This window comes from Melanerpes formicivorus, unplaced genomic scaffold, assembly GCF_026170545.1.
Source record: "Melanerpes formicivorus ecotype bairdi unplaced genomic scaffold, bMelFor1.0.p_v2 SCAF_2, whole genome shotgun sequence".
NCBI classification, from domain to species: domain Eukaryota; kingdom Metazoa; phylum Chordata; class Aves; order Piciformes; family Picidae; genus Melanerpes; species Melanerpes formicivorus.
In genome coordinates, this window is record NW_027142354.1 from 56,821,954 (window position 1) to 56,837,897 (window position 15,944).

Genomic DNA, 15,944 nt, shown 5'->3' on the forward strand with positions numbered 1-15,944 from the left:
GAGTCTGAGCTGTGGGAGCATACAGATATTTTAACAATCCCTCTCTTCATGTGCTATGTTTGGTTTGGTTTTTTTTCCCCCCTCAGGGCTAATTAACTTCCCTAACACTTCCTCTTCCTCCTCTGAGGTTATTCCCCATGGCTTGAAAATGACATCTCCTTCTTGTGGCAATTTACCATGTTTCTGAATGTGAGCTAGCCCAAATAGAAAGAGGAAAAAAAATCAGTATGTGAAAATTCCTTCATGAAGCAATGTGGGCTGAAGCACTTCCCTTGGTCCCTCTGAAACTGGCTGATGATTTTGTTGAGAAGGAGAAAAGGGAGATGGTTCCCTTCCTCTTACTCTAGGCTGTCAGATCTGAGTCCTTAGAAAAATTGCCATTTTAAGCCTTTCTAGGAAGACAAAGTAGGAGTGACCTCAGCTGGTCCCATAGCCCAGGCCTTTCTGTTGTGGTCACCTGGAAGTAGGAACTTATTATGATTTTCTCTCTCTGAGGCATTTGTGCCCAGAAGACATCTGGACCACTAATGGAGGCACCCCCCTGGAGATGCCACTATGGGCACTGTTTTGATGTTTGAGCTTCATGGGCACATGGCAGACAGGGGGGTTCTCTCTAGAGCATGATGTAACCTTGCCATACTTGGATTTTTAAAGACTCTTTCATCCACTGTCAGTCAAAACTTTCACAGATTCCTTGCTGTGTGTCTGCTGCCACAGCAGAGCACTTGGCAGGCCAGGGGTTAATTCTCAGTGCTCCATGTGCTGTGCAAGCAGCTCCATCTGATCACAGTCTTCTGACATGAAACTAAGTGGCCTCTGGCTTCCCAAGATGGAACAGGTTCCTTCCATGTACTGTAATTCTGACTGACGGAAGGCTGCTGAAGAGGTTGAAATATGACTGAAATTGACATTATTTGTCCTCAGGCTCTTCTGGGAGAGTCAGTGTATCCACTTCTTCTGTGCTCCTCATTCTCCCTTCCCTCCCCTTGTGCTTTAATGCTTTCCCAGGGTTTGTTTTTCCTGTAGAACCTGGGGGAAGGTGGCTGTTTGCACTTGGTTCTCATGCTGCCAACTGGTGAGATGCCACACCTGTGCCACCCATGCTGCCCAGGTGCCAGTTTGGCTTCAGGAGGTTCAGCAAGCATTTGGACCTGTGCTGCTGATGGCTGCAGCATTGCTGTCCTCAGCTGTCTGGCTTGCTGAGAAGGACTTCTCCACTGAGCACTGAGACATGAGAGGAGAACAAAGCAATCACATTTGTCCGTTTACTAAAGCAAGTGGAAGTGTTGTGCCATCTGTTCTGCAGCTACATGAAACCCAGGGAGCTCTTTGGAATAGGCAGAAAATATGATCAGAATCTGGGGAAAAGATGGATGTGAAAATAAGATGCTGAGAATTGGTTGGAGCCTGGATAATGCCAGAACAGACCAAAAATAACAAAACAAACGTGAAGAAGAAAAAATACAAGAAAGAAAACTGCCTTAAAATGGGGGGGGAAATTCAACACTCATTAGACTTTTCTCCTGCATCTTCCCCTGCTGCTTTTTTGTGTGTTCATTTTTTCACAGTGATTCTTCTCAGGAGAGCAGCTCCAAATTGGTATTTAATAGTTGAGAAATGCTGGGATACAGCAGGAGCCTGCAAGGCTGCACCCTGCCATGCTGGCGGGGAGGACTGGTCCCTCCTCACTGATGAGAAACACCGAGCAGCTCAGGGTGGTGCTGGCTACCCCAGCCCAGCATTGGGCCTCCTGTGCCTGGCTGCCAAAAGTCACAGCTGTGATCCAAAGCACAGCTGTGTGTTGGTTTTCAAAAGCCAGGAAGGAGAAGTGCAGACTGGGTGAAAAATGATAAAATCTGGAAAACTTTTTAATACAACCTTTATGGCTTTGTGAAATTCCTGCTTCCCCACAGCTCAGATGAATCCCATGAAAGTCTAATTGTGTTAAGCTCCTGATTGTGCTGCAGCAACTGGCCCAGGCTGGAGGCCATGCTGGCAGCAAGGGGCTGGGCTGTTCATTGACCAGCTCTTCACAGCAGAACGGCAAAGGGATGGAGCATGTAGTGACACATCCCCTAAAGCTCCTGCTTGGTAAATGGAGAGCCATGCTATGGTCAAAAATTACTCTGATGCTGAGGGCTGCTTGGAGTGTGAGAATCTCTTCCAACCTTAGTGATACTGTGATACTGTAATTTGCTGATAGGGGAGGATAGGGTGTCTTACAGTTCATGGTCTGGGCTTGGCCTTCAGGACTTCTGGTTTCCTGTCTCTGCCACAGTTCCTGCATGTCCTTGGGCAAGTCATGCAGTTTTCCTGTATCCCATTTCCCCAGTGAAGGATGGGGGATTGCTTTCCTCCAACACAGTGCTGTGAGGCTCTGTAGGGTTGGCAGTTACCATAGAGATGTGGTACCTAAATAGAACTTGGAACCTGTTGAAGGAGAGCTATGAAACCTGATGGTGTTACCAAATGAACAGCTCAGCTTCGACCGTGTTGTGTGGGGCAGCTACAACAGGTTGTAAAACTGTCACAGTAGGTGTAAATACTGTGAAACTAGGGTCAGCTGGAACACAGACTTGTAAAAACAAAAAGCTACCAGTGCAAGCTCAACCCGTAAATATTAAGTAGTATCATGAGTTAAACAAACTACAAGAGATTTCCCCTTCAGGATCCTCTGGGCATTTTCATTTAATAAAGTCTTTTGGTCTGGCAGGAGTCCAAGACCAAGAAGTCCAGACCTGCTTCTGTTCTTTCTGGGGCACCCTGGAGCTTCTGAGGCTCCTCACTGTTTGTATTGAAGGTCTTTAATTTGCTGTAAGATGTCAGCTGGAGAATGGAAACCGTGGAGTTACTCTGTGTTTTGTTTCGGGCAGAGGGAGGCAGGGGAAATCATGCTTTAATTTACTTGATTCTCTCTCTCTCTCTTTATTGTGAAATGAAGAGATGACTTTCAGGTATTCCTGATTGCAGCATTAATTGTTCTCCTCTGGCTTTCTCATTCATATTAAAACAAATATTTACTGTCTTCTCCCTGCCGAAATGAGAGTGGTTTGAGGTCCTGGTCTTTGCCATTCAGCTGCTTTGGAAACCTTTCAGTGTGGTTGTATTTGGAGGGATCTGGAATACATTGTTTTCAATGCAGCTATGCCACTGACTTGTGTAACAAAATAATAACGATGCCATCTGTCTGGTGGGGTGGGTGGTTGTTTGGGTTTTTTTCCTTTTAATCCCCTATTTAAACTCCCCCCTCCTCCCCCTTTTTATTTTCTTCTTTAATTTCCTTGGTGCTGGGTGACTTTTGACTGACATCCATCCCTCACCTGAGTTGGAAGTAGCTAATTTAGGACTTCCTAAGATGTGTGGGTTGGTTAAATGCTCCTGCCAAAAGCAATTACATTTTTTTTTGGGGGGGGGGGGGGTCAGTGTTAGCTTCCATTGGACAGTTTCCTGTGTGTTCAATTCCTCATCTTCCTGAGCTATGTCTCTCAGGATCCTGGTAGTGCTATTCCTAGCCTGAATCATGTAGTTAGCAGCAAATGTGACATGTAAAGGAGGGAATTTTGTTGACCTCCTCTGTAATTTTTCAGGCATGTTGGAAGTTCATTGTGAAGCACAGTGGCTCCCTGGTCAGATGGCTACATCACAGTAACACAGTATTGCCAAGGTTGGAAGAGACCTCGATGATCCTCGAGTCCAACCAGTCACCACAGACCCATGACTAGACCATGGCACCAAGTGCCACGTCCAATCTCCTCTCGAACACCTCCAGGGATGGTGACTCCACCACCTCCCTGGGCAGCACATTCCAATGATGAACAACTCGCTCGGTGAAGAACTTTCTCCTCACCTCAAGCCTAAACTTCCCCTGGCGCAGTTTGAGACTGTGTCCTCTTGTTCTGGTGCTGGTTGCCTGGGAGAAGAGACCAACCCCTTCCCGGCTACAACCACCTTTCAGGTAGTTGTAGAGGGCAATGAGGTCACCCTTGAGCCTCCTCTTCTCCAGGCTAAACAATCCCAGCTCCCTCAGCCTCTCCTCATAGAGCTTATGCTCAGGGCCTCTCACCACCCTTACACTCACATCTTACCACCCGTGCACTCCTCTGTCTGGGATGCACATGAGCTACTTGGAACCTCTGTGCTCTAGATGAGGGATGTCTCATTGTCAGGCCCTATATGCTCCCATGGCTCAGAATGGGTATCCTCATCAGCATCCTGGATGTCCTCAAGAAACACAGAGCAGCTCTGTTTTGCCCTATAAGGGTATCTGGTCCTTCTGTAAGCAGGACTTAGAGATATGATTCAGTAACTGACTTTGTTTTGGGTGGTGGAGCTGATACAGACCACTTGGTAATTTCTTTTGCAAACTAACCTTGTTTGCATTTATTAGGGGAGATACCTGGCTTCCTTCCTGCAATATTTCCTCTGATCCAGATTCCTGGCTTGTAGTTCTTGTAACTGTATTTGGACAATTGACTGAGAAGTTTGTAAGCATTGTTGTTGGCTCAACAGCTACTCTTGGGGTTTTTTTTATTCTTCTATTTTTTTCCCCCCCTCTCTGCTTAGCAGCCTAAATTAATAATGTCTGTTTAATTCTACAGCAATCTCCTGAGATTTCCAGGCAACTTTAAATAAGAAAACCATGTCTTTTTATAGAAGACATCTCAAATATGGAAACCACCTCTTGAAGAGCTTCCTAAATATCTTCTGTGGTAATAGTATTATCCACATAAACACACAACACTTGTAAACTTACCAGAATGTGTGATGGCACTAACCCAGCTCTACTGGTGTGAATAGACTACCCCACTGACATATGGTCTGTAATTTGATTCCTAGGAGTTCTAGTGTTTCTGAAAGATTTACAGACTGATTTATGGTTCTTTCTTTGCTTTTTTCCCCTCCCCATACTCTTACTTTCGTGGAGTGCATTTTTTGTGGGCTCCATTTGACTTAATATATGCTATGCCCAACTGCTGAATAACTAGCTGCTAGTTGCTGCAAAAAGGTTAGAATAGAATTAACCAGGTTGGAAAAGACCTTGGAGATCATCAAGTCCAACCTATCACCCAACACTATCTGATCAACTAATCCATGGCACCAAGTGCCTCATCCAGTCTCCTCTTAAACACCTCCAGTGATGGTGACTCCACCACCTCCCTGGGCAGCACATTCCAATGGCCAATCTCTCTTTCTGGGAAGAACTTCTTCCTAATATCCAGCCCAAACCTCCCCTGGTGCAGCTTGAGACTGGTTGGAGCTTCAGTTCTTGTTTTTTTTTTCTCCTGAGCAAACAGGTGCTTTTAACCTTTGGCAAAGGTTCTCCAAGGTGAACCTCCTTTGAATCTAATTTAATTTTGCTGTTCTGATACTTTCTCTGAGTGCTGCTTTAAACCTGGACAGTCTGTTGGCCTTACAGATACCCTGATGAGTTTTCAGCTCCTGATCTAGTTCAGAAAGTTATGATTAGTTTTTAACACTTTTTGCAAGTCATTCTTCCAACTCTTTTGGCTTGCCTTATTGTGGTTTTCCTTTTCATCTGCCAGTTTATGACCCTTTCAATTTCCCTAAGTTGGACTTTTTTTTGGGAAAAAAAGAGTAGTCTTCCCCCCCCATTTTATTTTATCATTGGTAGAATGCCTGTGTGCTTCCAGTAACCCTCTGATGCCTTGCTGCTCAGCAATGCTTTCATTTGCTCTTTCTGAACTTGTTTGGTGGATACCATACCCTTGCTCTGGGCCTTAGGTATGCCTTCTTTAAATAGTTCAGTTCTACCTGCAATCAGGTTTCCCCTTTAGCTTCCAATTTAATTCTTCTTTACCAGTTCTCTTTATTCTTACACAGTCATCCTTCCTGGAAGTGAACACTGCAGGAGAAATGTTATAGGATTTGTTGTTCTTGTGAGAACATCAAGTACAAGCATGATGTGGTTAGTGCTGCTGAGAATTCTTGAGCTAATTCTAGGCTCTCTTCTCCACTGGCAGGCTGATGTGTTCCTGTGTGCTTCCTACCCCGCTGTTACAGCGTCCCCAGACTTTCTTTACACTGTATCTGGGGTGCTCTTACCTGTACACATCAAACTTGCCCTTCTGTACCCTCCTCTCCTTTTATTTAAAATACTTTACGGCCTTTCCAGTACACAGCACAGTGAGTCTGAGCTCTCCTGTACAGATGTTACCCATTCCAGAGTTTTCCCCGGTGTCTGGTGATTCCAGACTCCTCCACTGAGTCCACACCTCATTTCCTTGGCCACACACTCTGATTTATGCTTTCATCAGACTGGGAACATTAAAACGATGATATGATGAAATTTCTGGTTTCACCTCGCAAGCTGACATCCAGAACCTCTGTCCTTATGCCCACAATGACCATGAGCAACAACTCCTCCCCACTGCTTCCTCAGAGACCTCTAGACATGCTGTGAGATCCATCACATTTGCTCCAGTAGTCAGATTGCCTTTTGGATGCATATCCATTGCCGTCAAGGAGTGGTGCTGGCTTGTCTGAGCCTGCTGTTGATTTCACTTGTAACAGTCAGGAGGTTGCTTCACATATCTCTAAGTTATTTGGCTCCTGTTTTTGTGGTTGGCCTGTGAAGTTAGGGATGGAGAGTCTCTTTCCTGCTGCAGCCAAACTACCACTGCCCTAAGCCTCCCCTTTGCCTTCTTGCTGGCGTGGTCAGGATGAAGCAGAGCCTTGGGACAGGCTGGGCTTGCTTCACTCAAGCAAGGGGCTCATAGAAGAGGCCCAGCTCATTTTGGTTCTGCTTTTCCAAGGATGTGGATGACCAGCTTCTACCAAATTCCCTGAGCCTGGTTTGGGCTCAGTTGATGGTCTTTACCTCTTCCTCTGCAGAAGTCTGCTGAAAGGCATTTGTTATTGTGCAAGGCTGAAACCTTGTTCTTTGGGCTGCGGGTACCAGAGCAATGTAAAGAATCAGGAATGTTGATGTAAAGACTTTTATGGACAAACTTTTGAGGTATTTTGGGTGTTGGGCTTCAGTTTGTGGTGATTTTAGTTAGTTGATGGTGATTTTAGTTATTGAGCTGTATAAGACTGCCTATAGCATTTCAGGCTAAAATTTCTATCAGAGTTTCTTTTTTGTTGTTTGTTTCCTGATATATCCAAGCTTTTCTCATCAGCAATTCTTATCCTCTATGTTTTCAAATCTTGGAGAGCTATCATACGCCTCTCTTCCTCTTTGTCATCTAGACAAATAGTGCACATTAATTCTTTGATTTAATCCTCCTTAATAAGCCTGTTCCTCCAGGGATTAATTATTTTAGTTTCTGTACTGAATATTGCACTTTGTTGACATCTTGTACTGGAAGCCTACAACTGAGTGCAGTATAAAATTGAAAGCTCATCTCTCATTACTTTTCCATGCTCTCATTTGGATAACTCTTTTTCAGCTTCATCCCTCCAATACAGGATGAGAGAAAGAAGGTCAAAATAATCCTTTCTATAGGATGTGGAAAGAAAAACAAGCCCCAGCTGGAGCAAACTTTTGGTGCTTACTTTCCCTGTCACCTTATGGGTTTCCAGTTTAAATAAAGCTTTCATTTAGCAGAGGACTGCATTTGGTTTCCAAGCATGAGTAACTGCATTGGTCACCCTGGAACTGTGGCTGGATTTGTTTTGTGCTGTTGCTTGGAATAATGTGAAGCAGATGTGAGATGCTCTCTCCCAGCTGGGATTTTTTTACCTGTTGGGGGTCTTGCTTTTGCTAAAGTAGTTAACATCAGAAGCTGTGGAGCAGGGACACCTGGTTCTGCTAAGGTGCACATCTTTCTAGGATGATGGGTTTGGGGTAAGCCTCCTGAAGCTGCTCACTGTGTGGTTGTGTGGGCACTGGGGCTGCTGTGCAAAAAGGGTGGCAGCAGTGGAGGAGATGGGAATGGCCCAGGCCAGGACATGCTGCCCTGCAGCTTGCACTCTCCAGCTCCTTGGAATAAGAGGTGTTGCTGTAGTGACATCTTCCAGAGATAAGAGTTGGGATTTCTGTAACATAGCATTTAAAGTAATTTAAAATTAAGTTTCAACTCAGATGAATTTAATATATTACACTTTAAAAAAATATAATAAACCTTTTTCTCCTGCTTGTGCTGAGGATGCTTTTATTCTTTCTATCATAGCAAAGGCCTGGACTCTCTTTCCTACCCATTAGTGGATCTTATTCAGTCCTGGGGAATTCAGGAGGAAGATTGGTTTTGGGAGGCTACAGCAATGCTGTGGTGAAAACCTTTGGCCTGTCTTATACAGAAGGTCAGGCTAAACTGCTTTAATATTTATGAATCCATTTATGAATCCTGGCCTTGAGATTTATGTGTGACACCTGTTAACTTCAGCGGGTGGTGATTTGTGCCCTTAAGCAAACATAGTTTGAGGGGAAAAACTTGTGTAGCAACCATCCCATTTTGAGAAGGTTTGAGCTGAAGAGCTTTCCAGTTGGACTGGTTTTGTTTTCTTGCAGAATGTCAGTTCATTTTTATTGCTGAGGGTAGGGCTCAACGATGCATTTTGTCAACGTGACCTCAGAAATGCTTTCTTTCAAATGGTTCCTTGTGTGAAAATTGGGAAAGTTAATCCTTTTGGATCTTGCTGTTTGTGAATTCAGGGACTTGATATTCATGCTTCTCCTCCTTGAAAGATTAAAATTGAGAAACTCAGTTGCAGGGAACTGCAATTACTATTCCCTGCTTGCAACAACAGCAATCAAGTTTGCAGTCCCCTGAGTCTGCAAGATTTGCTGCATTTATCATTTTCATTCTTAACAGCTATTTAATAACTCACCTCTTTCCTACTTGGAATTAAACATACCTGTGGACATCAGGCCTAGAGACTGCCCAAAATGTTCTGCCTTATAAGCATTATTTTAGCTAAAAGACCTGTGTGTGTCTGTTTAAAAGGATACAGAACTGTAACAGCTCTTGTACATGAGCTCCCCAGAAATGAGCTTCTTACTGACGGTGTTGTAGGCACTCACAAGGTGGAAGCTAACCTGGCAAGGGTGTGATGTTGTTTCCCTGCTCTGACTTCTCTGTTATTACACTTCTGCACACTGCACTTGCAGCAGTTCTCATTTTGTTTCTGTGTACTACCTAAACCTTTTGAAAATGAGATTTACCTCTTGTGATGTACCAGGATTCAGACGTGAGTGGCTGCTAGGATGGGGCAAGCTGTGGGGTCAGGGGAAGGAGATTTACTGAAGGGAGATGGTGCTCAGGGTTATGGCCCTGGGCTCCTGCACTGCTGCTGGCCCTAGACAGGCACCAAGAGAGAGCAGTGAGAACTTGGTAATATTCTTGCAGCGGCTGAGAAGCTGGAAGCAATGTTTTTAGTGTTGTCCACTGCTAAAAGCCAGACACTGTGGCCAGGATGCTTGTCTTGAAATGTGCTGTCATTGCTTTGTGAAATCAGTTTTAATTGTGTCTGTTTCCTTGATGGTTCAGTGAGAATGAGACATGGTCTGTCTCACTATTGTGTCTCTTAAAAACCACAGAAAACCCTTTGGAGTTTCTAAAATGTGTTGCACCAGTAACCATATGAATGCAAGATTCTGGTCCAGATTCTCATCTGCTGCAAATGAATGCAGTTCTCTTCACTTCAGGTTATATTGGCTGCAGATTTGTCCCACTGCTATTATTAATCACACCTGCAATTGTGGAGTGACTAAGCTGGGCTCCAGGGACAAAGCTTTATTTTTGGTAGCAGTGGAAGTGCACAAATGCATGAATGGATGGATACCCAACCTCCCTTGAGCTACAAGGACTGTGTGACAGCAGCCTGTCATGGAAGCGCTCTCAGCACGAATAGCTCCTGTGTGGTGCTTTTCATTAGGAGATCTCAAAGTGTATCCAAAAATGTGACCTTGTCCTCATTCTGCAAATGACAAATGGGGTCCCTAAGTAACGTGCAGCTTTCACAGGGTTACCCAGCAGGCTCTGGTTTGTTGGCAGTCTGTAATTCCTGTGTGTATACATAACTGTTTCCCCACTTATTTGTTGAGGATATGTGAAAATAAAGCAACTCTAGTTGCAAACTGATTTGAAAAAGGAAAAAAACCTTGAAGAATACTCTTTTAATAGTAATAAAAATATATATGCTTAGTTAAAAGCTTTTTTCGTGGCCTCTTCCTCATCCAGCCTGGGACTGACTAAACCAGTGTGGCTTTAGGGCAGCAGCACACAGCGCAAAGGTGGCAGCACCTTCCAAATGTTTGCTACAATTCCTTCCATACCTCCACTCACCGTAAAGAAAGATGAATTTGCAGCACTGCACAATCTTCCTCTGCAATGCTTCAGTAGTCCAAGTCATGCTCTCAAAGGATCAAATGCAAATGTGCTATGAGAAGCTGCTGCTTTTTTGGTTTGCTTGTTCTTGCATCATTATTGATACAAATGAGGTTAAATGGAAGCAAGCCACCCAACACAAGAATTCCTGAATCAATGTGCTGTGTGATTGGAAATGGCTACACTGCAGAACTGAAAACATTTGGAGATCCCAAGGGGCAGGGATGAGTTTGGAAGGTCTGTGGCATGTCCTTACTTCTGCTGCAGATGTCCTGGGTGATCTCTGTGGCTGTCGGAGCTCCTGCTGCATCAAGCCCATTCTAATGTAATTGAATTAATAACATTTCTATACTTGCCTTGAGTGTTGGGGGGACACATATCTGCTGCTGTTTGGGAAAAGCATGTTGCTGTGGCTCTAAGTCCTGGAGGAGGACCACAAATAAAAGTAACACGTGGAGTTTGCTTTCAAATTCTCTGCTTGCTAATGCCAGTTGTGGCCAAACATATAGCAGTTGTGTATTTAGCTTCCAGGCACATGGATGTAGGAAGAGAATAAGGCCTTGTCCCATTTGCTGTCCTGCAAATAGAAATATTTTCTCTTTGAAGTAATCTATGATGTCTGGCAACTGTACAGCAAGATGCAAATCTCCTCTTTCTCTGTGAATTGATTGCTGGGAGGATCCCATACTGCAAATTCCCCTCTGGAAGCTTCACTGATGTCACAGGGAGCGGGGGCTCCTAACCCAGGCACTGAGGTTGAGTATCAGATAGTTCGAACCTCCCTTTGGTTTCAAGGGCTTAGGGTTTGTTCAGGCACAGCTATGTCACGTGGCTAGTTACCTTTTTCGTTGTAAATGAAAGAAATAGAGCTGTGTGTATTTACAGAGGTGCTGTTTGTAAGAGTTTCTGAGACCCTGTGCTTGTAGCTCACTGATTTAATTAACTCAGCAGACACTGGGATTCTTATTTTTATTTTTTTCATTAATTTCAGGTTTGTTCACATTCAATTTGAGCTTTCCAATTGTATCATGTGCTTGGAGATGGGCAAGGAAATCTGCCTTTATATGGCAATGAGAAACTTTGTAAAGCTGCACTAATGAGGAAGAAAATGAACATTAATTAAACTTGTGGTTACAGGATGGGCTGAGGCTCTGGAGTCCTGGAGCAGCAGCGGCTAGATGGGTTACTTCATTACAGCCTAGAACAGGGAGCTGTGAAGGGAATGGCAATGAGGAGACAATTAAGTCTCTCACCAAGTGCAGAGGCAGTGAGACATTTAATTATCTACAGGAGCTAACACTCTAAATCCTGAAGTTTTCTGTAGATCCAAATATGCCAGGCAATTTTGCTGTCAAATTAGACTTCTAAAGAATGTCTTTAGAAATGCAAGAGGGGTTGGGGATGTTGGGGGGGGGGGGGGGTGGAGAAGAGACCTGTTTTTCAGCTGAGCTCTGTGGTGCAGAGGGAAGCTCTTGGCAGGTGGGGTCCCCATTGGGGTGGATGGGACTTGAATAATTTACCTTGAGCAGAAAGATCCAAGTGGGCATAATGACCTGATGGCACAGTGGATTTGCCTGGTGAAGCTCAAGTGGTAGAGAAGGATCTGTGTGGCCACTGCTGTTGCCAGTATCTGAGATCCTGTGGTCCTATAAAGCCTCCCTTGAAAGCAATCTTCAGGGCTGTGCAGGAACCCTGTTACTCCCCAAAGAGATTAGTGGAGCTCTAAACCCCAGCCCTGTGTATTGCAATGGACTCATTTGTGGCTTATCAGTGTAATTCTTGTCTTAATTAGACAGGACAGTTGCTCTCTGCATTCCTTGTGGATTTTTCACCCTGTGGCTTTCACTTCTAGATAACTGCCTTGCAAACCTTAGCAAAGGTTTTGATTCTCTGAACTGCAGTTTCCTTTTAAGTGTTTTCTGCTTTATCCTTTAATGCATATTAATGAGTGCTAAGCAGTGCTTGACTTGAGTAATTTGCAACTGGGATCTAAAAGCCCTTGCAAGGAAGGCCTGAGGATGTCCTGCTTTGGGAAACAGTGGGATATTGGAGGCTCCTTGTTACAGTTTGGTGCATTCCAAAGGCAAACAGTTTTACAGTTAATTCATATTTATATCAGTCACAGGACACAGTCACTGCTGCCATTGTTATTTAGCAATATTCACATAGTCACTTCAGTTTCAAGTTAAAAGTCCCAAAGCAGGAGGGGACTAGGTAATAGCTCAGGCTTTTCTCCCCCATTAGAAGTCCTTTCCATGGAGATAGAATAGAATAAACCAGGTTGGAAGAGACCTTCAAGATCATGTCCAACCTATCATCCAACACCACCCAACCAACTAAACCATGCAACCAAGCACCCTGTCAGATGCTCAGTCTCACACCTAATTTGGAGTTGCACAGCACATATGTGGCTGCAGGGTTAGGTAGCATAGGGGAGGCTCTGCTAATCCATAACTCCTGGAAGTGCAGCAGTCCTGGGATGGACAATGAGCAGTACAGGACAGAAAAACACCGGTGCTAGCAGTTACTCTTAATATCTGAGTTCAATGGAGCAGCTACTCTTCATCTGTTCAGAACTAGGGTAAAATCATAAGCAAAAGGGCTTAATTCTGCTTTCACATCCCCTGGAGACAATGTCCAGATGATGGCCCAAGAATTTTCTGGAGTCCTTCTGGTCTAGCACTGTGCTCAAAGAGTGGAGCATTTCTGGTTTAGTCATCCAGAGGCATTCTCCAGGAAGCTGCAGCAACTTTAAAGCTTTCTATTGTCATCATAAACTTGTCATGTGACTGCTGTCTCGGCATGACAGGCTGGCATAGGAGTGATGGGGTCTGTGGGTAAGAACAGGGCTGATGGGTGAATGGCATGAGCAAACCTGTGTTGCTGGAGTAATGTCTTTATGTTTCTTGCTTGGCTGTGTGCAACACTGGTGTTGAGCTGATGACTAAAAGCAATCTCCCTTTTATGGAGGACCTTTGAGGGTGTTCTGACTAGTATCAGGGAAAAAAAAAACACATGTTGAGCTTTCTGGGTTCAAAGCACTTGGCAAGAAAAAAATAATTCAGCCCTTGTAATTATCCTGCAAGGCTGTTGTTGTTCTGGCTCAGAGGGGGAGAAATGGAGGTAAAGAGGCTGAATGTCATGCTCAAAGCATCAAGGAAGTGTGTGGCGGAGACATTAAGGAGCCCCACGTATCTCTTAATGAATCATTTATAGCTGTGGATATATTGTTAGGCAGATGGCTTGAACTGTGGATTGCTGTAGGAACTCTGCCTTGCTCTCTAAATGAGTTTTCTTCTTAAAACTCTTAACCAGCCAGTTGTCTTTTTCCTCTTTGGTTTGTTTTAATTTCATGAGACTATGTTGTCTAAATCAAGGAGTGTGTAGGATACATTTAGAAAATTACAATCCTTTCACAATTCAAACACACACTGACTCCTAATAATTCTGACCAAAAAGAATTTGTGTTTCTCAGGGCTAAAAGAAAAGAGAAATTCCAGAGTCAGAGACAAAGTTTATTTTAGTGCAGGGTTAGGATGAGAAAAGAAATATTCAGCCGTGTTTGGAGGTTAAATTCCTTCCTTTCTACACTCCAGCAGAATCAGGGATGATACTGCCATGGGGATGTACAGCATGGGGTCGTGTCTGTCTAAGAAGCAGAGTGTGAAACAAGAGCACCTGATGGATGGCTGCTGTTTGGCAGCACTCGGTGCCACGTGAATCCCCCTGCGCGCAGGAGGGCTGGCAGCAGGCACAGCGATCTGCAGGAGGCGTCAGTGTTTGACCACTGCCTTTCTGTCTGGGGAGCTGGCACTTAAATATCGCCTTTGTTTAGTCTTACAAGTCTGTCCCTCATTTTCTCAGGGGGGAATCTTCACTCTGACCAGATGTTTTCATTTCTAAAAGGCCACCATGCCCTGGAAGCTAACATTCACCTATAAAAGTTGTTCTGCTGTCTAATCAGTTCAGCTGCTGATTGTAGAAGTTGCCTCTCTCTCTCTATTAATTTTCTTAGAAGACCTGAATTACTCCAAACTCCCTGCAGTGTCCTCTGCTGCATACATTGTATGGCCCTGATTCCCCCACAATCCTGAAGTATGGTCTGCATTTTAAACTCAGATAGACTAGAATAGAATAAACCAGGTTGGAAGAGACCTTCAAGATCATCGCATCCCACCTATTATCCAACCCACCTAACAACTAAACCATGCAACCAAGCATCCTATCAAGTCTCCTCCTGAACACCCCCAGTGATGGTGACTCCACCACCTCCTTGGGCAGCCCATTCCAATGGGCAGTCACTCTCTCTCTGTAGAACTTCTTCCTAACCTCCAGCCTAAACCTCCCCTGGCACGGCTTGAGACTGTGTCTTCTTGCTCTGGTTCTGGTTGCCTGGGAGAAGAGACCAACCCCCTCCTGGCTACAACCTCCCTTCAGGTAGTTGTAGACATCAATAAGGTCTCCTCTGAGCCTCCTCTTCTCCAGGCTAAGCAACCCCAGCTCCCTCAGCCTCTCCTCACAGGGCTGTGTTCCAAACCCCTCACCAACTTTGTTGCCCTTCTCTGGACACATTCCAGCAAGTCAACCTCCTTCCTGAACTGATCTGGTTTAATAAAACCAGAAATAGGCATGAACCTGTGCACAGCCATCTACCTTGCTTGCAAAGTGCACAATCACATTTCCCCCCCACACACATGACAGCCAATCTCTCTGTGTGTTTTATACCCTGTGTGCATTGCACTCTGTGCAGCAGAGCATGCAAATGCTTGTTCTTTCTTGATCTTCAGCTGTGTGCCTGTCTCATTAAAAGAATTCTAGATTTCTGGGTATGATATTTAATATCCAGAAGTAGTGTGTGTGATTACAATTCAAATGTACATTGCAAGGAGAATAACATCAATTCAGAATTTTTCATGCATTCTTCTTTACAGTAGAAGATCAGTTGCTGTCTCTCTGGGTTCAGCACTTATTTTCCTGGTTGTCTTAGCTTCCTTGAGCTGCTGAGCCTGTCTCACCTCTTTTTGTGTCTGATGTAGAATCTAAATTAGATATGAAGAAACAGGACAGGATTTCAAATTCAGTTTCCTCTATCCAGGCAGGATGGCATCAGTTTAAATTGCTTGGATATAATTTTGCTTCTTTAATCCTTCCCCTTCAATCTGTTTTTGTATACATTATATATATGAAATCTGGGACTGGAAATCTTGCTGAAGACATGACAAATGAACCTGACACTTTTCCAAGAAGGGAACCAAAGAACATACTGTATTTATAGCAGTAGGAATATAGTTTGCTGCTTGTGGAGGAAAAATATGTGTTGTATGAGAACTTCAGTGCTGGGATGTAGTAAGAGTGGTTAGATGAATCTTGTTTAAAGTGAGGATGCTGGGTTCAAAGTAGCCAAACTGGTTCCCCTGGAAGCTTTGGGTAGGGCTCCATCCAGCAGAGCATTTGGGCTCCAGGAGCTCAGATAGTGAGGTGAAGGGTGTTACAGGGTCATGATGTTCTCCTCTGAATGTCCAGTGACTGCAGGATCATCAGTGGGCAAAGTGGGAAAGCCCAAGAAGGATCTTCTGAAGGTTGGATTTGGGGCTTCTCTCAGTAATCTGAACAGTTTCTTTCACATTAATAGTAAGACTTTCTGGTTGCAAACTA

General features: G+C 44.3%; 1 protein-coding gene across 1 annotated transcript in view; it reads left to right on the plus strand.

Annotated features, from left to right (window-relative positions):
* ADAMTS2 (ADAM metallopeptidase with thrombospondin type 1 motif 2) overlaps positions 1-15,944 on the plus strand; it is a 209,518-nt gene that overhangs the window by 55,981 nt on the left and 137,593 nt on the right. The gene's annotated exons all lie outside the window — the stretch shown is intronic.